We start from the raw sequence: 24,129 nt of genomic DNA on the forward strand, positions 1-24,129 counted from the left end.
AATGTCTCCAGGTCTATCTCTCTAAGCTGGATAAGAGTATTTTTTTTTCCAATTTTCCTTGTCATGTGAGCCTTTCATCTTCAACCTCTGTTGATCTCTGCTATGCCCTGAACAATGCCTTCTGACATTCTAGAAGCTTCACCATTCTTAGCAGAGTACTTGGCATCTAACAGGTGCTTTGTTAAGTGAATAAGTTAACAAACATATAAGACAGCATTAAAACTGCCATTTAATGGATGGAGAAACAGTCTCTGAAAGGTTAAGAAATGTCCTTCATGTAAGGGATGAAGCTGGAATTCAATTCTAAAAGTGCATGAGACCAGTCTCAGGATGATCTAAGTTATCTCCATCAGGATACAATATGCTAAGACTGAACCTCTCACTAGACTCTAAGAAACATGAAGGAGGTACTAGGTACCTAATGCACTTCATTTGGGGTAAAATTTTTCATTTATGCAAAAATGCTGGTGTAAAGATGGACTAAAGGCTTAAGCTTTCTCTGCTGGATTCCCTGCTGAACTGCGAGTATTCCTGTGATGAAAATTTGCCTAACTCACTGAATGACCTTGAGCAAGCAGCTTTGCTTTACAGCCTCCGTTTTCTCTTCTGCAAAGTACCACTGATATGAGGTGTTCCACGTGCCCTACAGAAGTGCATTTATAAAGCACTTTGGAAAGTATGACGCTTTCTTCAAAAGCAAGCAAATGTTATTACTACTGGACTCCTTAAAAGAAGCCTTTCTATGGTGAAGAGAAACCTTAGCTTATCGACTGTGCAACTCAATCATAGAAAATTTAAGGCAGAATATATATGATACAATAATTCCAAGTAAACCCTTCTAATAATTAAGTAAAGTAGTCAAAATTCTATTCTGGACTCTTTTGATTTTGTGTGAAAGGAATCCCTTTAGAAGGTGTCAAAGTTCAGATATGGAGCCTCAAACTCTAGATTGTGACCTGACATTTTTTTCTTTAACTTCTGCTGCCGGTCTTCCTATCAGTTCAGTGGCAATGTAATATATTACTGCATTTCATTTCTAGGCAAGAACATTATTTACTCACAGGAGAAATACTTTCCTGAGGAAAGATTGTCTTTGGGAACTTTCAAGGACATTTGAGAAATGCTTCAGCCCAAGCCACAAAATTATGAGCATTTGTTTGCGCCTCTCTGTTCCCAGGGAACCATTTTTAAAAATCTTTCATTTAAGTTTATTGCAACCATCCATCTTCCCTTTCCAAAAAAAAAAAAAAAAAAAAGCAATTAACACAACTTCATTGATTTTCAGTTTGCCTAAGTGTCATTTTATAATGCATATATTTTAAACAGTTCATATCATCATTTTTCCCCTCTTTCAAGATTTTCTTTGTTGTTTCTCTACCTGAAATTTGAACTTGTATGGAAAGTTTTATGTGTCACTTGCATCTTCCTTTGAATAAATCTGCTATCAATATTCAATATTATTGAATTATTTTTATTTTTGTCAGTTTTTCTAATTTAGCAAACTATGGGTAAAAATGCATGTAATTATATACAATATCTAATATTTATATAGAGACCATGTAGTGAACATAAAAATCTTACCAAATCTTTACCAGAGCCTAGAAGGTGGGTACAATCAACCTTATCATTTGATAGCTGAGAAAACTGAGACATTAAGCCGGTAAGTAACCTGCCTGAAGTAATACAGCTAGGGATTAGCATAGCTGTGATCCTTCTGGATAGAGTCACTAGGAATACATGAAACTCCTCAGTCAAAAGGAGACAACTAGGTCTAAATTCGGGCAAACCCTAAGAGCTCCTTACACTGGTTACCTAAAATCAGCCCTATCTTGCAACATTCCCTTTCTACACCCAGCTACCACTTTTTTTTTTTAATCATTCTTTTTTTTTTTTCCCTTACATTTCAAGGCTGAAAATAATATAGACACATCAGTTCAGTTCAGTTGCTCAGTCGTGTCCGACTCTTTGCGACCCCATGAATCGCAGCATGCCAGGCCTCCTTGTCCATCACCAACTCCCAGAATTCACCAAAACTCTTGTTCATCAAGTTGGTGATGCTATCCAGCCATCTCATTCTCTGTTGTTTCCTTCTCCTCCTGTCCTCAATCCCTCCGAGCATCAGGGTCTTTTCCAGTGAGTCAACTCTTCGCATGAGATGGCCAAAGTATTGGAGTTTCAGCTTTAGCATCAGTCCTTCCAATGAACACCCAGGACTGATCTCCTTTAGAATGGACTGGTTGGATCTCCTTGCAGTCCAAGGGACTCTCAAGACTCTTCTCCAACACCACAGTTCAAAAGCATCAATTCTTCAGGGCTCAGCTTTCTTCACAGTCCAACTCTCACGTCCATACATGACCACTGGAAAAACTATAGCCTTGACTAGATGGACCTTTGTTGACAAAGTAATGTCTGCTTTTTATTATGCTATGTAGTTTGGCCATAACTTTCCTTCCAAGGAGTAAGTGTCTTAATTTCATGGCTGCAATCACCATCTGCAGTGATTTTGGAGGCACCAAAAATAAAGTCTGACACTGTTTCCACTGTTTGCCCATTTATTTCCCATGAAGTGACAGGACCTGATGCCATGATCTTAGTTTTCTGAATGTTGAGCTTTAAGCCAACTTTTTCACTCTCCACTTTCACTTTCATCAAGAGGCTTTTTAGTTCCTCTTCACTTTCTGCCATAAGGGTGGTATCATCTGCATATCTGAGGTTATTGATATTTCTCTCGGCAATCTTGATTCCAGCTTGTGTTTCTTCCAGTCCAGCGTTTCTCATGATGTACTCTGCATATAAGTTAAATAACCAGGGTGACAATATACAGCCTTGACATACTCCTTTTCCTATTTGGAACCAGTCTGTTGTTCCATGTCCAGTTCTAACTGTTGCTTCCTGACCTGCATACAAATTTTTCAAGAGGCAGATCAGGTGATCTGGTATTCCCATCTCTTTCAGAATTCTCCACAGTTTATTGTGATCCACACAGTCAAAGGCTTTGGCATAGTCAATAAAGCAGAAATAGATGTTTTTCTGGAACTCTCTTGCTTTTTCTATGATCCAGCAGATGTTGGCAATTTGATCTCTGGTTCCTCTGCCTTTTCTAAAACCAGCTTGAACATCAGGAAGTTCACGGTTCACATATTGCTGAAGCCTGGCTTGGAGAATTTTGAGCATTACTTTACTAGCGTGTGAGATGAGTGCAATTGTGCAGTAGTTTGAGCATCCTTTGGCATTGCCTTCCTTTGGGATTGGAATGAAAACTGACCTTTTCCAGTCCTGTGGCCACTGCTGAGTTTTCCAAATTTGCTGGCATATTGAGTGCAGCACTTTCACAGCATCATCTTTCAGGATTTGAAAGAGCTCAACTGGAATTCTATCACCTCCACTACCTTTGTAGTGATGCTTCCTAAGGCCCACTTGACTTCACATTCCAGGATGTCTGGCTCTAGGTGAGTGATCACACCATCATCATTATCTGGGTCGTGAAGATCTTTTTTGTACAGTTCTTCTGTGTATTCTTGGCATGCTGCTAAGTCACTTCAGTCGTGTCCAACTCTGTGCGACCCCAGAGACGGCAGCCCACCAGGCTCCCCTGCCCCTGGGATTCTCCAGGCAAGAACACTGGAGTGGGTAGTAGGTTATAAATGAATGAATATGTGAATTAATAAAGTTTCATCTTCCTGTACTTTCCCCATCACCACCATCATTTAGTAATGCAACCCTTCTATCTCAGTTTGAATTGTATGGACACAAAAGTCTCTCTTTGAGCTCCCCAAAATACTAGTTCTCCTTTGCTTTAACAGCATCATATGTTCATTATTCATTTCACACATTTGTGTGATTATTCTAACTATATATTTAAATCTATTCTCTCTAAAGGTAACTCTAGTCCTAGCTGTGCTTTCTAAATGATAAAATCCAGTTTTTTAAGGATTCTCCACACTGTTCTCCATAGTGGCTGTACTAGTTTGTATTCCCACCAACAGTGTAAGAAGGTTCCCTTTTCTCCACACCCTCTCCAGCATTTATTACTTGTAGACTTTTGGATTGCAGCCATTCTGACTGGTGTGAAATGGTACCTCATAGTGGTTTTGATTTGCATTTCTCTGATAATGAGTGATGTTGAGCATTTTTTCATGTGTCTGTTAGCCATCTGTATGTCTTCTTTGGAGAAATGTCTAACACTGAGGAAACCAGAAGGGAAAGAGACACGTGTACCCCAATGTTCATCGCAGCACTGTTTATAATAGCCAGGACATGGAAGCAACCTAGATGTCCATCAGCAGATGAATGGATAAGAAAGCTATGGTACATATACACAATGGAGTATTACTCAGCCATTAAAAAGAATACATTTGAATCCGTTCTAATGAGGTGGATGAAACTGGAGCCTACTATACAGAGTGAAGTAAGCCAGAAAGAAAAACACCAATACAGTATACTAACGCATATATATGGAATCTAGAAAGATGGTAACAATAACCCTGTATACGAGACAGCAAAAGAGACACTGATGTATAGAACAGTCTTATGAACTCTGTGGGAGAGGGAGAGGGTGGGAAGATTTGGGAGAATGGCATTGAAACATGTAAAATATCATGTATGAAACGAGTTGCCAGTCCAGGTTCAATGCAGGATACTGGATGCTTGGGGCTAGTGCACTGGGACGACCCAGAGGGATGGTATGGGGAGGGAGGAGGGAGGAGGGTTCAGGATGGGGAACATATGTATACCTGTGGCGGATTCATTTTGATATTTGGCAAAACTAATACAATTTTGTACAGTTTAAAAATAAAATAAAATTGTAGTTGGGAAAAAAAATAAAATCAACACTGATAAATGATAAAATCCATGACTCCATGGCCTATGCCTGTTTTGCTCATCACTATAGTTTCAGTATTTGGTACATGGTAAGTATGCAGGAAGTGAACTGAATGAATGAATATAGGACTTTGTAAGAATAAATAAATGAGTGGATCAATGAATTATGTTATGTTCATAACATAAACAACCGTGCCATGTTAAATTTTTTTTCTGTGTCTATAAGAGAAACTCTTCTCACACAAGATTCCTGTTTCCTGACTACACCCCAGCTGGAAGAGAGAAAAACCAATCAAGGTCTGACTTTGTCATTATGTACAGGCAGGCTGAAGCTGATGGGTTAGGTTGAAAAACAGGATTAGTTAGGAATAATTTTGCTTCTGGATGAACTACATGTAGGACCAAGTCTTAGGTAAAAACAGTCTACTTTTAATACATTTGGGCAAAGAAAATGGGATGATCAAGTCCATTAATTATGATATTTAACTCTATCGTCCCATTTCTACATTAATTTCCATAAATTTGGATGGCTTTATGCCAAGTTCACCCAAACATTTACACCACCATGAAGAATAGTGAAATATCAATGGATATTTGAAATTTCCCAAATTTAGCATAGACCACATTAGCATGAACTTGTAAATTTAACATTCAAGTTCATTGGCATGCACAGAACCCAGTGACTTTTGTTAAGGTTGGAAATTTTATGACTGTATGAGGAGATGAACACTGAGAAAGTGCTTCCTATTTTAAAATCAGGACATTAGAAATATTTTAATGAATCACGTTTTTTGCATATCTGCCATCTAGTAGACAGTAAAATTCAATATTTACACATGAGATTTTAAAAATATTGTGCATGTATACTATATAGTACTATAGAATATAAGTTGCCCAAATATCTCCAAGATACAATATGGGATTAAACAAACAAATAGAACAACAAGAAAAAATCAACTGTAATATTTTGACTCCTCTTAACTGTAAAATAATTGTTATGTTCAGAAAAATTAAAAAAAAATTGTATTCTTAAAGATATTTAAAATATTAATGGCTATTTTACATACAATTCATCACAAAATCAGAAAAGTGCAAATCCATTGTATATGTTTAAGGAAGTATTCATGCTGCTGACTATGGACCTCATATGACTGTGCTTACTGGCTTCCGTCTTGAAACATACAGAATTTATTTTCCTTGAATTTCTATCAAACACAACTACCCAGCTGCCATAAACAAGTAATGTGAAAAGAAAGAGGGGGCCCACACTCATAGGATTAGGTAGGACTAGGAAAAATTTTATTCATTCTGTACAATGTTAAAGTCATATTTATTGAACACTCACTAAGTGTAAAACACTAAAAGACTGAAAAAAATGTATAACATATACTTTAAGGCTTCAGAGAGGTTTTACTGTCACAGGGACATTAAAACATGAAAGTAACTAGCACAATGAAGAACACTATATTATCATTTTAGATAACAGTATGTCAAATCTGTGAATTAAAATATACTTCTTTGGAATCAATATAAGTTGCCATTATTAAAAATTGACAGCTATTTTGTATTGAGAATTTTGTTGAAGCAACCTATGAACTTATTAACAGTTATTGATTGATTGACTTATCTTGGAAAGCAAACATTTTCTTAAAGTCCAGTAGTAAAGGTAGAAAAGTGAAGACCACCTAGAATTTAGGATTGTGAAGAATTTGAAGGGACTTCCTAGGCAGACAAAACCAGGATACATCAGAATAAAAGAGAAGTAAAAGAACTTGTACTCCAGATAACTGACTGCAATTGGGTAAGTGGATATTTGCTGTATGAAAGAAAGAAGTGGGGGAGAACTACCAGAAGTAGATTTGGAGGGATTAGTATATAAGTATGTTCCATGCCAAGCTAGGGGATTGAGATTTTATTTGGCAGGATGATTTGGAAGGATGGCATGCCTGGGGAAGCCAGGGTTGAGAAGTTAATTGGTAGTTATACTCGGGGACTCAATCATTCAGTCTGGATGTGTAATGTTTCTATTGCAGGCTGGGTGGAAGACTGTGACTGGCCAAAGACAACTTGTCCTTGCCACCAAAATTACTACAACCCTAAACCGTTAGTGGCACGATCTTCTGGCTTGACTAGACCACCACTCAACAAATAAAGGATGAAACCAAAAGGTTCCTCAAACCCGAACCTAGAAGTGGGGAGAAGGGTGGGAAGGCTAAAAATAGTCAACAATTTAATATTGAAAGGAGAACTAAGGACTCCAGAACTAATATTTGAAGAAAAGATAAGACTAGAAAGGATAAGACTGGAGATAATTAGTGTCCCTATGTTTTCATATAACAGGGCTTTTTGTCATCCAACTATTCATTATCTACATCCTAATTTCAAGATATCCATAGATTCCAGCCCTTCTAAGTTAGCAACCTGTTCATTTTGTTTCAGCAAATTAGCCACTGAAGGATTCACAACATAAACATTAACACCATATAATGAAAATAAAATTCAAATCAACTGTAAAGTGAAATGCTAAATTTCAAAGATGTAATATTACAAAGCCATTGTAAATAATACCAGAGCTCTGTTGTAATAAACAGACAAACCCACTGATAAATGAGGATGTATAGTTAACAATTTAAAAAAGAAAGAGATACAATAAAAGTAAACAAAAAATGAGTATTAAGTACTTGAGAAATGACCTTGGAAAAATTGATGAATTTTACCAAATTAGCCTGTCTGACTGTGCTGCTAACATTAAGTATGCAGTGAAGAGCAAGGTGGTGTTCCATAACTCAATTTTGTTGAAGTAATCACTCTAAAAAATATTTTAAAAAATTCTATCAATTACAATTTAACTTAAATTTTATTGGCTATAAAGAGAAAATGTACTGGATTTATCTATATAAAAACATATTGACATAAGTTTCAAATTAAAATTATTTTAAAATGTATTTGTCAATAATTCTGTGGTCACAATTTACAGATGATTTCAATTATCTGGCTTTTTTTTTTTTTTTCATGTACCAATCATCCTTGAAAAATAAGGATTCTTTTACTTATGTAGGATTTATTCTTAATCCAATTATCAGATCTAGGTCCAGTAGACAAAATTTTAAAATATTTTCTAATGGTAAAAGGCACTTAAAAAGTTAAAAATTCTTAACAGACTAGCAGTCCGACTATAAAATTAGCTGATTTATGGGTAGTGAGCATTTTCTTATCAAAATACTCATGTACAGCAGAGTGAGCCTATAGCATGGATACAGTGTAGATTTCCATACAGGAAATTGGATAAGCTTGCTTGTGGGCCTGTTTCCAAGCGCTGAGATTTCAACGGCTTAACTGAGACTAGCACAGCATTTACCAAAGTTGCTAGAAACAAGAGTATTTAAAATGTTCCAGTGACAAAGGGCTGTAGAGCCAAATAAAGTTAAAAAACACTTCACTTAACAAGGAAATTTACAGTTCATATTATGGCTCATTCCACATCTCAAAAGTCCTCCAATCATGAAACATGCTTAAATTTACAGAACCCAGCATTTCTCAAATTTATTCTACTCCAAAATTCTTTTTCTTTTCTTTCCCTCCTCCCCTTTTTTCCATTTTTGTTCACATCACATTTACTAATGTCCCACAGAAACCTTGGTGATATTCAAGATATTTTAGACCTTTAAATGAAGGCACTAAACAATCAGAAGGCTATGGACTTCCCTGGTGGCTCAGACAGTAAAACGTCTGCCTACAATGTGGGAGACCCAAGTTCAGTCCCTAGGTTGGGAAGATCTCCTGGAGAAGGAAATGGCAACCCACTCCAGTATTCTTGCCTGTAAAATCTCATGGATGGAGGAGCCTGGTAGGCTACAGTCCATGGTGTCGCAAAGAGTCCGACAGGACTGAGCAACTTCATTCATTCATAAAACTAGAGTTATTTGGATTGCTATTTAGAGGAAAAAATCTGGTTTAAAACTGAGATCTTAATAATCTAATGTCATCAATTTAAAAAATTGCCTTAATTATCAGTTTTGTTTTTCTTTATTGATTTCTGTTGCTGTACAGCTGATATAATGCAAATCAATTCAAAAAGGTCTTATGCATGATGTCACATGTTCTCTTTCACCATATTCATTTCACTAAGTCTAAAAGAATCTTTTAAGACAGGCAATAATTTTTAACCTTGGAAGGTTCAGTTCTAACCTCAAAAAAACTTAAAGAGAATTTTCAAAACTAAACTGAAAAAATAAATGAGAAGTAGAAATAGGCCAAGAGCTAAACTAGGAAACAGGCTTTCCTAGTGGCTCAGTGGTAAAGAATTCAGGTGCGAATGCAGGAGACGAGGGTTTGATCCCTGGGTGGGAAAGATCCCCTAGAGAAGGAAGTGACAATGCACTCAAATATTCTTGCCTGGGAAATCCCATGGACAGAGAAGCTCAGAGGGCCACAGTCCATGGAATTGTGAGAGTCAGACACAACATAGCAACTAAACAACAACAAAAGTAGGAGACATTTTCATTCACCATTAAAAATCTCTTCTTAAATCTGATTCTAAAAAATTAATAGAAAAGACACAATTAACTTATTTTCCTTAGTGACCACTGCCTATTTGGGGTGTACAAACATTTACCTAGATAACTGTGATTTATGATTTATAATAAGAAATATTCTTGATCCCTGTCCCTGTTTCTGCCCTACAGCTCCTAAAATCCTTGGGATTTCCTAAGTGATGAGATCATACTAGAGGCTTTTGTTATGTTCATCCAGTGACCTTTAGAAAGTGCCTCTGAATGGGAGCTGGTAGCCAGTAGATCCAACCTTATATTTAGAGAGTCCACTCCCTTGACTTCAAGATAGGGAAGAGCAGCAGAAGATAGATTTCAATTACCAGTGGCCAGGGATTTACTCAATCTTGTTTGTGTACCAATCAAGTCAGGGATTCACCAACTCAATGGACATGAGTTTGAGCAAGCTCTGGGAGTTGGTGATGGACAGGGAAACATGGTGTGCTGAAGTCCATGGGGTCACAAAGAGTAGGACACAACTGAGCTACTGAACTGTGTACCAAAGCCTCCATAAATCCCTGTAGGACAGGGTTCAGGGAGCCTCCCAGTTGGTGAGCACATGGAGATTCATGGAGAGTTGGCTCCATACTTTCTCCCCATACTGCATCCTATACATTTCTTCTATCTGCCGTTGCTGAGTTTTATCATTTTATAATAAACCAGTTAATCTAGTTATTAATAGTAAAATGTTTCTGTGAGCTCTCTGAGGCACTTGAGCAAATTAATTAAAGCTAAGAAGCGGGTTTGGAGAACTTCTGATCTACAGTGCATGGGTCAGAAGCACAATGCATAACTTGTACTTGGTGACTGGCATCTGAAGTGTGTGTGTGTATGTGCATTTCTGTGGGTGCATGTGTGCTAAGCCACTTCAGTCATGTCTGACTCTTTGCCACCCCATGAACTGTAGCCATGGAATTCTCCAGGCAAGAATACTGGAGTGGGTCACCATACCCTCCTTCAGCATGTCTGTGGGACTGAACCCTTAAGCTGTGAGATCCGATGCTATCTGCATGGAGATGGTGCCAGAATTGAATTGAATTACAAGATACCCAGCTGTATGAGCATTGCTTGGTGGTGTGAGGAAATCTCCACACTCTCTCATTGGAAATGGAGTGCTCAGGACCACTTAATAACTTTTTCCGGTTGCTGGATTCTTTAAATTCATGCTACAATAACCTTTGAAGCATACATATATACCTTTTCCTATGTCCATAGAAAACTTCTGATATTCACATGAGAAATTAATAAAAGTTGCTAATAAAGGGGGTATGAGATCTAAAATTGGCTGGGTAAGGGGACAAAAAAGTCCCAGAAGGAATTACTACTATTTATCTTTGTGTAGTATGTGATTTTTTAATGTCATCTCATTAGATTTTCCAAATACAGATAAACCAAATAACTGTCCTTTTTCAAAAACAGGCTGAAGAAAATGTAGTTGTATATACGTCAGGAAAAAAAAATAAAAACTGAGGGAGAATTTGATTATAATGTTCAGTAGGCCAAGAAATTTGAAGAAGCATAGAATTATTATAAAGTGGCCAGGAAAATTATTTAGGAGACATTTGCTGATTAGCAGAACAGGAATTCTTGTCCATTTCTTTTTTTTTTTTTTTTTTTTTTTTGAGAATGGTTAGCAGTTCCCACAAGAGGGCTAAAAGGGGTCTAGTGTCCACATCAAGTGGAGAGCTCAGATCCTGATACCAACTCCTGGAACTTACCCAGGGCCCAGGAAAGAAGGACTGGTAGGTTGCAGTTGCTGGCACCATGCTTAGTAGATGTAAATATTTGTTGGTCTACTAAATAAATGATAAGACTATAATTCTTATTATCCTGCACACAAACAGAATGGGTAAATTCTCAGTGAATGATTTAATTTATTACCATTCAGAATTTAGAGGAGACAGTTGTCCTTAATGATTAAAGAATCAATCTTCCTCAGTCTTCATGTATCACCATCTGTATACACTGCTCTCTGTCACAGATTACCTGCCCTCAGCTATAGATGAGACGATGAGATGCATTTCATTCCCCTCTTCCTGGACACATAGGACCATTACCTTTTCTAACCTCCCTTAGAGCTAGGTAGATGTCGTATTTTTGCATTCTTGTTCAAAGGTTTGCTGTAATTTAGGTAGTCATGTACTCAAGACAACACCTCAAGGTAGAGGGGGCATTGGTTCCTGATTCACTACTTGAAAGCAATCTGCTAAGAAAGAACTACCTAATTCACATTGGTCTCTGACATGAGAAATAAACATTTATTGAGTAAGGAAATTTGAATTTAAGGAGTGTTTATTATAGTATCTAGCATCATTTGCCTCGATTAATTCATTGCTAAATTAGTACGCTGGTAATAGCCATGGACTGGGCTTCCCTAGCGACTCAGATGGTACACAATGCAGGAGACTCAGGTTCAATCCCTGGGTTGGAAGATCCTATGGAAAAGGGAATGGCAAACCACTCCAGTATTATTGCCTGGAGAATTCCATGGACAGAGGAGCCTGGTGGGCTACAGTCCATGGGGGTCACAAAGAGTTGAACACAACTGAGCAACTAACACACACAATAACCACAGACTAGTGATGAGTCTACTTAATTCCAATCCTCTCTATTTCTCATTGTTGATTTATTCTACTTATCAGAAGTTATTTTTCATAAGAATTCTTGGTGACCATGAGAACCTAGAATTACCTGTTTTACCTCTATCTCTCTCTCTTCCTCCGATCCACCTTTCCAGTAAGGAAGCTGCCATTATCCCTCTCTACAGATATGATCATGGTGGATCAGGTCCCAAAGAGATCATATCTAGAAAGGCTCTATTTTGCAAGGTGTATGGTTTGTTTTGCTACATCTTGGATCCATAAGATGCTTTAAAATAAAAATTTACATGCCTTTTCAAGGATGAAGCTGAGTGGTTGAACCAAATTTCTATAATCAAGTTGACAAATATTTCCCCCTGAGTCTTTACTAGGTTATTTCTTAAAAATTATTTTTTTATATCCTGTAAATCTGTATGTTTATATAAACACTAGCTATTATTCTTGATGTCTATGTTTTGAATGGAAAATAGGATTCTTCTTGTGGCCCAACTCAAATCAAACAGCAACGCAGCCTTTGTGTTGTACAAGGTTTATATTGCAGTCCTATTTATATTCTACAAGGATCCTGAGGTCATGTCTAGATCCAATGGGAAAAAATGTCATAATAAATTAGTAAGGACTGAAATGAAGATGGAAGGGAAAAGTGGTGGCATATGTGCTAGGCATTTATTTTCCTGCCTGAAGTCATTTCCTCGTATGTACAGTAAAAAATCACAATGTTAGGTAGTTGCTTATGTGCTGCAAACCACTGACCATCCATCCACTCATCTAACATTTTTGAGGCTTTAATCGGTGCCAAGGATTCTGCTATTTTCCTGTTAAGCAAGTGAAAAATACAATCCCAGGGCTTTTCTGAAGGAGCACAAAAAAGATCCTTGAATAGTAAGTGACACAAGATAATGGCCAAATAGGTGGCTTCCTTTATTGGGCATATGAGGGATGGAAAGCAAAGAGAAATATAGAGTTGGATAGTAATAGTATCATTGATTTTTGATTTGAAAGTGACAAGTGAAAGTCACTCAGTCGTGTCTGATTCTTTGTGAGCCATGGACTACATAGTCCATGGGATTCTCCAGACCAGAATACTGGAGTGGGTAGCCTTTCCCTTCTACAAGGGCTCTTCCCAACCCAGGGATCGAACCCAGGTCTCCCGTATTGCAGTCAGATTCTTTACCAGCTGAGCCACAAGTTAAAGGACAGGCTTAGCAGCTAGAAATAAGGATCTCATTAGATGACTACAAGAGCCAGACACTTTCAAAACTTTCCCCTAAACTCTCAGTTCCACTTTCATCTCATGGAGAGACAGCTTGGTAAGTCGGAGGTCATGCTCTTGTATGTCCACAACAGGGATGATTTAAGGTACTGGGAAGCTCCCTCTGGGCTGCCACCTAATGTCATAAGATTGTGAATCATAATGACTTGGGCAACTTTCTTTCTTGCAAATATGTACAAGATGGATGATGAATAGTATTGAAGTATAATATATGGTGCCGATCATGAATTTAAATTCTCTCAGAAATGGAGGAGAAACAATTAACAAAGGGCATTCTTGACTTAGTTGAGCAGCAATGCATCTCTGACTCCCGAGACACTCATTTTTAGCAGTCAGGCCACAAGATGTATCTTTAATTTCTGCAAAATCGAGTTCTAGCTAGAACTAATGGGAACATGATCTTAATGGATGTCTCGTGTTTCTCATGAAGTGTGGCTGCAGAATTTTATGGGACAGCGTCAACAGAAAAGATGAGTCCTCTTTTATAGCATTTTTGTATCTGGTCAGTCTTCTCATTATCATAGTGCCCTAGTACAAGGACACTTCAAGGACTGTGTGAGGCCTGGTACAGTACATTTTTACAATCAGAGCGAATCAGCAAATGGAGAATCACATAAGAGAAAATAAGAGGCTAGGGGCGCTGTTTCTGGCTCTGGCATCACCTCAGACAGAGAATGACCTTGGCAGAATCACTTTAACCTCTTCGAACCTCAGTTTTCTCATCTGTGAAATGAGGGAAGAATATCTGCCCCTTTGCTTCCTCTCAGGATTGTTGGAAATTAAACAGATCAGGGCTGTAAACTGAAGTACATTGAGCTCATGAGGAAAAAAAAAGAAGACATCACTTAAGTATATAATATTCTTTTTAATCATTACTAATTTCCAAATGTGAAGATAACCTTGTTACCAAAAAAAAAAAAAAGTAAGCTATCACCTATGTAAGCTGATTGTTTTTTTGGAAACAAAAGCTCAGCTAGCAACCCTGCATTAAAAAAGAGAACTTAAAATTCACATTCCAAACTCCTTCCAGACAGAAAGACTCCCAAATTCCTTCCAGTTTCCCAAGATTTTTCACTGGAATATTTTCTAGTTATCATTATAGTTATATTATTTATAAAATATTAGTTACATTTGAGACTTTCTACTGCATAATTTGGAGAAGGCAATGGCAACCCACTCCAGTACTCTTGCCTGGAAAATCCCATGGGCGGAGGAGCCTGGTAGACTGCAGTCCATGGGGTCGCTGAGTCGGACTGAGCGACTTCACTTTCACTTTTCACTTTCATGCATTGGAGAAGGAAATGGCAACCCACTCCAGTGTTCTTGCCTGGAGAATCCCAGGGACGGGGGAGCCTGGTGGGCTCCTGTCTATGAGGTCACACAGAGTCGGACACGACTGAAGCGACTTAGCAGCAGCAGCAGCAGCATTGCATAATTTAGCAAATACAAGGAAACCTTCTTTCCAATTCACTAACAGAAAGACAGTAAGGAAGAGAAGGAGAAAGAGAAGGAAAGAGGGAGGAGTAAATAGAGAACAAACCCACATGACTAAAAGAAACTGATCTGAAAAGAGAAAACAATTTCATAATTTAAAATACTATATAATACAAATGAAGTTAAAGGTGTGTTTGCCCTGGCTACTGATGTGATTTCCTGGATGCTGTCCTATATTTCCCTATTTTAATGAGACAACCAGTCATAGAAGGCCTCTATCTACCAGCAAACTATGAGGTAAATAATCTTCATTTCTCCACTAGTTTTTAAAACTAAATTGACCTTATCCCTTCTTATTTCTCTCAAATTCGGTTCTTCAACATAGAAAATAGCATCTGGAACGACAGAATTAGAGATCATTCACTAATGCATGATTTTCAGGTTCTTCATATGAAAGATATGAATTTGGATCCAATAACCTTAAATTGTTCTGTAGTTCTATTAGGCCATGGTGTTAGAGCACTGTTTATACTTCTTGCCAACAATTTTTAAATTAGAGATCAAACTGAAGAAAAATATCATACCAAATAGAGATAACAGAAAAAAGACTATGATCAAAATTCCCCTGTTAAAAATATAAGTAAAGAAAATCTAAATACAATATTATTCAACAGAGTTTTAAGGTATATTAAAATATTATGATAGGATGTTTCAAAAATGATAGTATAATCCCCTTTCGAAACCCTCATCCCTAGGTCATCACTTCAAAATGACTGGGGTTTTGGCATACTTGACCCAGATAATTGCAAATCAGCATGACTGCTTAGTTGCCATGGACTAGTCTACTTGGTTCTGAAGACAAGCGGACCAGGTGCTCCCATTGGTCAAGCCAACCACCAAACACATATGAGTGAGGCTTTCTATGACCAGCATTCACTCAGCTGACTTATCAGCTGGCTAAAGCTGTATAAATGAGCCCAGACAAAACCAAAAGTAAACACTACCTATTTGGGACAGGATGGATACAGTCCCAAATTACCAAGTAATTGTGATTTTAAGCCACTAAGTTTTGAGGTAGTTTGTAATATAGCAAAAGTTAACCTATACAGTAATATGATATAGTCCAGTGGGTTTATCCTTGAGAATGCAAGGTTGGTTCAGTATCAGCAAATCAGTTAAAGTGATTCATGTATTAGTTAAATAAAGGGAGAAATCATATGAACATTTTTTTTTTTTAGATAGAGGGGATAAAAAGCATCCCATGAAGTTCAAAGTCTATTGGATAAGGTAAATTTTATAAAACTAGATCCAGATAATAACTATCTTTCCTTGATAAAGGTTATATACTAAAAGTACATGGCACATGTACACATTAACAAAAATTATTACACTCCTAGTTTTTTTTTTTTTAGTATTAGCAATTCTTTCAATGAGAGAATTGAGATAAATGTTTCTAATGTTACTGATCTATTGGAACTGACCTTTGGAACCTTGCAAAATAATGATATGTGTATTGAGAAAAAAACAGAAAGATAGAAAGTTTAGGTGAGTATAAATTAGAATGCCATATTTGTAGATTGTTTTGATCATGTATTTAATTGAGAACACAGGAAAATCACTAAGCTATTAAAGCTACAAAAAGAGCTCAACATAGGGGCTGCAAAAAATTAATACACCAAAATCAGTTGTGTTCCTCATTAACATCAATAACTAGATATAATAGAAGATGCATTTACCATAGAGTATGGGCCTTCACCTAAAAAATTATGCAAAAAATCTTTAACTATTTTAATATTTAACTTAAATCTTTAACTATTTATTAATCTAAACTAAATATTTAACATAGTGAAAAATTTAACTCATGAGTAAAAGAAACATATACCGTAGGTGTGAAAGAGATGATTTACTGTAATAATATAAATTATCTTATATTAATCTATAAATATAACTAATAAATGACTAACCTCTTTTTTTTCTTGATGGACAGCATAAAAAAGTCATTCTAAAATGTATCTGAAAGAATTAAGTTATCCAAAGACTAAGGTAGTCTTGGAAAGTAAGCTCAGAATGGAGAACATGCCCTACACATTAAGATATATTGGGAAGTCATGATGGATAAAAACAGTGTGATATCCCTTGTAAGAAATGGCAAACAAGAAAACACAACCAAACAGGTAGCCTAGAAATAGAGCTACACACAGGTGAGAGATTGGCACACGGAAGAAATGGCAACATAGTCCTGGGGAGAAAGTTGAATTACAGCTTTTGGAGAAATAATGTCATTATATAAAGAGATATGAGATTGGATCCTAACCTAATGATATCACTTACGTTGTGCCCAGTCCTACAGAACTCACTTAATTTTCATTAAAAAAAAAACAAAAACTTTTAAGTATAAACGATTATTCTCATTTTAAAGGTGAGAAAACTGCCTAAGAAGTTCATGATGAAGCTGAAACTTAAACCCCCTGAGTGTGTCCTCAGAAATCATCTTTTAACCATTATGTTATACAGTTCTGGAGAAGGAAAATGGCAATCCACTCCTGTACTCTTGCTTGGAGAATCCCATGGATGGAGGAGCCTGGTAGGCTACAGTCCATGGGGTCGCAAAGAGTTGGACACAACTGAGTGACTTCACTCACTCACTCACTCTATATAATTCTACCCTATATACAAAACTAAAATACAAAAGTTTTAATATTTAAATGTGAAAGATAAAATCTAGAGAGAATAAAACAAATTGCAATGTAACATATGATTTCAGGATAAGAAGTGAAATATATCTTTGAACAAACAGAAGCACATACAGTATAAAGCAAAAGTAATGAACTTAACCAAATTAAAATTAGATATTCATAAATATTAAAAAATCAGATTAAAAATGGGCAGATGACCTGAATAGACTTTTCCAAAGAAAACATATTGATGGCCAATAATAGAGCTCAATATCACCAATTATCAGGGAAATGCAAATGAAAACAATGAGATATCACCTGTCAGAATAGCTATCATAAAAAAAAGAACACAAATAATAAATCCTGGTGAGGATGTGGAGAAAAGGGAACCCGGCAGCACTGTTGTAGGAATGTAAACTGATACAGTCACTTTGGGAAACAGTATAGTAGCTCCTCAAAAATTAAAATAAAACAAGCAATTCCACTCCTGGGTATATATTTGAAGAAAACAAAAACACTAATTCAAAAAGATGTAAGCACCCACCCAGTGTTCACAGCAGCATTGTTTACAGTAGTCAAGATATGGAAGCAACCTGGGTGTCCATCAAAAGTGGAATGAATAAAGAATATGTGGTATTTATACAGGGCTTCCCAGGTGGCGCTAGTGGTAAAGAACCCGTCTGCCAATACAGGAACCATAAGAGATGAGGGTTCGATCCCTGGGTCAGGAAGATCCCCTGGAAGAGGGCGTGGCAACTCACTCCAGTAATCATGCCTGAAGAACCCCATGGACAGAGGAGCCTGTGGGCTCTGGTTCATAGGGTGGCAAAGAGTCAGACACGACTAAAGTCACTTAGTACACACATACAATATATATGCACAATGGAATATTGCTCAGCCATGCTGCTGCTAAATCACTTTAGTCGTGTCCGACTCTGTGCGACCCCAGAGACGGCAGCCCACCAGGCTCCCCCTTCCCTGGGATTCTCCAGGCAAGAACACTGGAGTGGGTTGCCATTTCCTTCTCCAATGCATGAAAGTGAAAAGTGAAAGTGAAGTCGCTCAGTCGTGTCTGACCCTCAGCGACCCCATGGACTGTAGCCCTCCAGGCTCCTCCATCCATGGGATTCTCCAGGTAAGAGTACTGGAGTGGGGTGCCATTGCCTTCTCTTTCTGCTCAGCCATAGAAAATGATTAAATTTTGCCATTTGCAACAACATAAATGGCCCCAGAGGGTACTATGCTTAGTGAAATAAGTCAGACGGAGAAAGATACGGAATGGTATCACTTACAGGTAGACTCTAAAAAAATAAAAGGAATGAAAACAACAAAACACAAACATATTCACAGATACAGAAAACAAACTAGTGGTTACTAGTGAAGAGAGGGAAGTGGGAGGGGCAAGATATGGACTGGGGATTAGGAAGTACACACTAATAGCATAAAATGAATGAGATTTACAGGTATATTGTGGAGTATGGGGAATACAGCGAATATTGTTTAATAACTTTAAATGGAATACAATCTATAAAAATATTAAATCACTACATGTACAGCTGAAATTAACACAATAGTGTGAATAAATTATACTTTAATAAAGAACTGGAAATTAATGTACAGTAAAGGATACCAAGCAGATTCAAAAACACTTGCTGCATAGAAGACATATACATTATACTAAAAACAAATGACTGAATACCTGAATACAAAAACTTCTACATCTTTAAATAAAGACACAGGACATTCAACAGAAAAATGAACAAAGGTCTTGAATAAGCAATTCATAGAATTCAGAGGCAATTCATAGGAAAACATGAATAGCAAGAAAGTATATGAAGATAACTTTTCTAGAATCAGAGAAATGCAGAATTAAAACACTTTATTTCATGTTAATCCACACATGCCAAATTTCAAGAGTTAAAATGCAAATTAACATCATGTGGTAATGAAGGCTATGTAGAGAGAAACTGCAAGTATTGCTGGTGAGACAAAAACGGCACAGCTATTCTGGGGAGGAATCTGTGAAATAAGGCATATATATTACACTCATGTCTAAGTGAAATCCCTAGAGAAACTCTGCATGGTTGTTCAGGGCAACATGCAGAAAGACTGTGTTAATACTTTATGGTTGACATAAAGTGTTGAAAATAATCTAAGTATGTATCACCAGGGAAGGATAACCAAAACTTGGTATTGACATATGGTGAAGTATTAGACAGTGGCCAGAGTAATAACTTATATGAGTGACAGATAAATTTTAAAATGATAATTTTCTATAGAAAGAAATGAACAATAGGATGTGATTTGTAGTCAATACTACTTTTGCAAAAATTAGAAAATACAAAACAATTAAGTTTTTCAAGTATATACATATATTTAAAATAAATATGAAAGATGAATGGCCCAAATGATGTTATAAAGGGAGGGAGAAAAGAAATAAATCTGGCTGAAGAATGTGAGGACCAAAACAAATGTTAAGATACTGGAAAATAGAGTGATTATACACATTGATGATAAAGTAACATGTATTGAAGTAATGGTATGTTTTGTACAAATGCCTTAAAAACAACTAAAAATAATATTGTAAGATTCATAAGTATTGCACAAATACTTAGCATTATTGCAGTAGGTGTAGAAACATATAACCTTTCAACCTAAATATAAGACTGATAAAATATCATCATTGTTCCCATGTCAACCATGCTAAGGAAGCAGTTAGAAATCAACTTTTAAGATAGATTTTTTTCAATGAAATATAAACAAAGAAACAAAAAAAAACCCAACTACTTATAACACGAAAGGAGATAAATCAATTGGAAAAGTCACAGGAAAACTCTCTGGGGACAATACTTAACATTAATTTCTTCAAAAACAGAAATTTAAGAAGCACTTTTGATTTGTTCATACAATTTCTAATTAGCACGTGGAGGAAATACTGGGTCCATCTTAATCCAGAAGCAAATAAAAAATTCTGACTTAAATTCTAAGCTCTAGAATTCAAGTGTGTGCTGGTGTGCTGGTGTATATGTGTGTGTATGCGTATGCATGTTTGCATGTGTTTTCAATAAACTCAAGAGTACATACGATGCATGTTACTACAGCATAACAATTCTTGAGCAATCTAACTGAAGGTCAGAGCAATAGATGCCACTTGGGTGGGCCTCCAAACTCTCAAGTAATGGGCAGATCTGGCTTGGCAATCATGTTCTGCTTTTAGACATAATACATTTTTATATTTTGTTAGTAGCACTGAAATACTAACAAATATTTTGCAGCTGCTAAAATGGACAATGGGGCAGTAACCTATAATTTGAAAAAGACTGCCCAAGTATTCCAGGGAATAAAATTTTAGTTCTGGGTTTAACCTGGATTTTAGTTCTAACTGAACTTGGGTTTTCAGCAACTTGATTTTTTTCCCCCTGTAAAAAAATTTATACCCTGCAGGTATATACCACTATAATCCTAAAAACTTGTGACTTTGGGCTTCAGGGGTCTAACCTTTCTCTCTACGTGACTGAAAGTTACAACTAGATTCTGCTGCTGCTGCTAAGTCGCTTCAGCCATGTCCGATTCTGTGTGACCCCATAGACGGCAGCCCACCAGACTCCCCCGTCCCTGGGATTTTCCAGGGAAGAACACCGGAGTGGGTTGCCATTTCCTTCTCCAATGCATGAAAGTGAAAAGTGAAAGTGAAGTCATTCAGTCATGTTTGACTCTTCACGACCCCATGGACTGCAGCCCACCAGGCTCTACCATCCATGGGATTTTCCAGGCAAGAGTACTGGAGTGGGGTGCCATTGCCTTCTTCGACAACTAGATTCTAGACCTACCTAAAAACTGTCCTTTTCTGTCTTCAGATAGAAGACATCAGCTTGCTTTTTGGATGGTTGTCATTAAAAAAAAAAAAAAAATGTGCAAAAAGCTAATGCCTTTTGCTAGAAGATAAAACAATTTCCCCTGGACATGCAATAATAGGAGGCAATACCATGTATTGGAAGTATGTTATGATAGATATCTGGAGGTTAACAGCTAGGTGCTCTGGTTGAAGTATATAGGTTATTTCATACATACATATATAACGTTAACTCACTTTGTAACAAAGCCTTAAACATGTCATATGCAAATTTATTTTTCTGTCTAGTTTAAGCCTGAGGAAATCCCCATAAATCTTGTCTCCAAAGAGAAGATATAAAAAATTCATAAGATGAAGAAGTTCTTATCAAGTATGTAAAAACTAGAAATGTACTAACTAGACAAAAAAGTAGATGTCTAAGAGAATGTCTGACAAGTAGAAAATTAAGAGGACTACAGTGAGATTACAGTGAGAAAAATAAATTATTTCTAAATGAAAAAATAAACAGAGATAGCATAGATTAAAGCCAGAGGGAAAAAAAATTAAGATGTACAAAAATACAAGTCAATACAAAGTTAAAAATCCATTAATTTCACATTATTACCAAAGGCTTCACAAAAGATCTCATAAATAATCACAAGTTAAAATAAAACAAAAGCCTGAATCATCATTTTCCCCAAATTGTACTACTAACTGCTTACTACTTCAGTGGTAAGAAGAAAAATTATCTTCAGATAGTTAAACTGTATGCCTATCTACAATTTAAATCTTTGGTGGATCTAGTTATATAATATATATGACTTTTTTTTTTTTTAAAGAAAATGTGTTTGTTAAGTGTTTATTTTGGCATCTGTCAGGCAATTCTTATTTAATCAAATAAACTACCTTAGATAATTTCCAAATAAAAATAGATGCAAATACACTATATTTCAAGTCACTCATTTTAGACTTCTAAGAGTTAGAAAACCTCTACCTGGAGAATAAACTTTACTTATATTGAGTGAATAAAACTCTTTTCCAGTTTAGGAGAGGATGAATTACCCCATTTTAGTAGAGGAAACAATCAGGAAGATACAAACAGAATTATCTTTGCCTAGTGCTCAGGCCAGAACCACTGTGAATGTTCCACCAGACCATGTAAAAGCTGTCACCGTGCAGGCATTCACAAGCCTGGGCCGTGGTGTGTTAAATAATAATGTATACCTTGCCCTGATGGAATGCCTTTGGATCAAAAAGCTTTCATTTGCATTATTCCATTAACCTCACTGCATTGTTATTGGAAATGTGTGTATTTTTCAAAATGACATTGAAATATATCCTTAAAAGAACACTTTAGGTCCCAACAAGATTCTCTTCTTTTTCAGCCAACCCATTACCTTTTAGAAATCAACAGTCTACTTTTCATCATCACGTTACAAAACCGTACCAGCTAATAAATGTCGATTTAATTTTTCCAAAACTGCTGTCTCCCTAAATTTCTATGCTGTCTTCTTCATCCTGCCTTCTCAAGGTAAAGGTTATCTTTCCAGTCTTTTTAGGAGTGTCAGGATTATGGATTTTGTTCATTGTTAAAGTGGTATTTATGATCATAAACTAATGTAAATGCAAAAATATCTCATATTATTCACCAGCTGGTTGAATTAAATCACTTGTTTTTAAAACACCTTTAGTGTCTCCAATCAGTTCAAATACACAGAAATATAAATTTAGGATGATACGGCTTTTCTGCAATGCTTTCTTTTCAGGCTGCAGCCTACAAGAAACCTTATATTGAATCCTTGCTGCTGCTGTTGTTCAATCTATAAAATCTCTCTTGAAGGCCCCCCGAACTACTTGTAATTTAAACTTTTACTTTTCGTGACTCACTGTTTTTAAATTGCTATCTTTGACTATATCTCCCTTCCAGGGGAATTTATGCAGACTCTTAACCAATAATTGCTTTACTCTTTACCTCTGTTTATGGATTCTTATATGAATTGTTACCTCGGTATTCTTCATTGCTCAAAATATTTTGTTCTTAGGAACTTTTCCTGAAAGTAAGTCCATGCTATTTCTGACAGGCAAACACTGGACTTCTGAAAGAATACTTATGAAAGTGGGTTTATAAACCAAATGCAGCACTAAAAATCTTTGTAACCTTGCATAAAAGACCCTTACCATTACAGGTGATCTCTTTCCTTAACTCCAAAGTGAACTGATTAAAACTATGAGCATCTAGGTGTTACGTACTTCTGTACCAGTTTGGTTAATGAAACTCTCAAAAATCCATCAGATTTTCATTATTTTTATCATTGGCTTGTTTGTATAAAATAAATTATCATTTATAAAGGCAGCATGTTAAGTATAAAATGTGAGTGTTTCCAAATAGCTCAGTCGTGTCCAACTCTTTGCAAGCCCACGGACTATAGCCCACCTTGCTCCTCTGTCCATGGGATTCTCCAGGCAAGAATACTGGAGCGGGTTGCTGTGCCCTCCTCCAGGGGATCTTCCCAACTGAGGGATTGAAACTGGGTCTCCTGCATTGCAGGCAGATTCTTTACCACTGAGCCACCAGGGAAGCCCTATGAAGCCAGAGTTCTCCTTTATTCCAGCATCTAATCCTTGTAAATATTACTCACGGACTCATTCTTTGAAGGCCTATGAGTGGCCTGGCCTCTTAGATTCTCCACTTTGGAATCTTCCTAGCTAGGCTTCCCCAGTAGCTTTCAGAGAGTGTTGCCCCTTTCCTGGTCTTCTTTTTGACTTCTAGACACCATAGAACTTTCAAAAGATATGCCAATACTAATGGTACCACATACCCTCCAAAAAGCTCCAAGTTCTCCATGGCTATTCATTAATACTTTATCAAAATGTGTTCAGTGGGATACTTTCAGACATTTTACACCTTTTAGTAGAGACATGCCCTGTTTAAGACTGGCAGATT

This window comes from Bos mutus, chromosome 22, assembly GCF_027580195.1.
Source record: "Bos mutus isolate GX-2022 chromosome 22, NWIPB_WYAK_1.1, whole genome shotgun sequence".
Taxonomy (NCBI): domain Eukaryota; kingdom Metazoa; phylum Chordata; class Mammalia; order Artiodactyla; family Bovidae; genus Bos; species Bos mutus.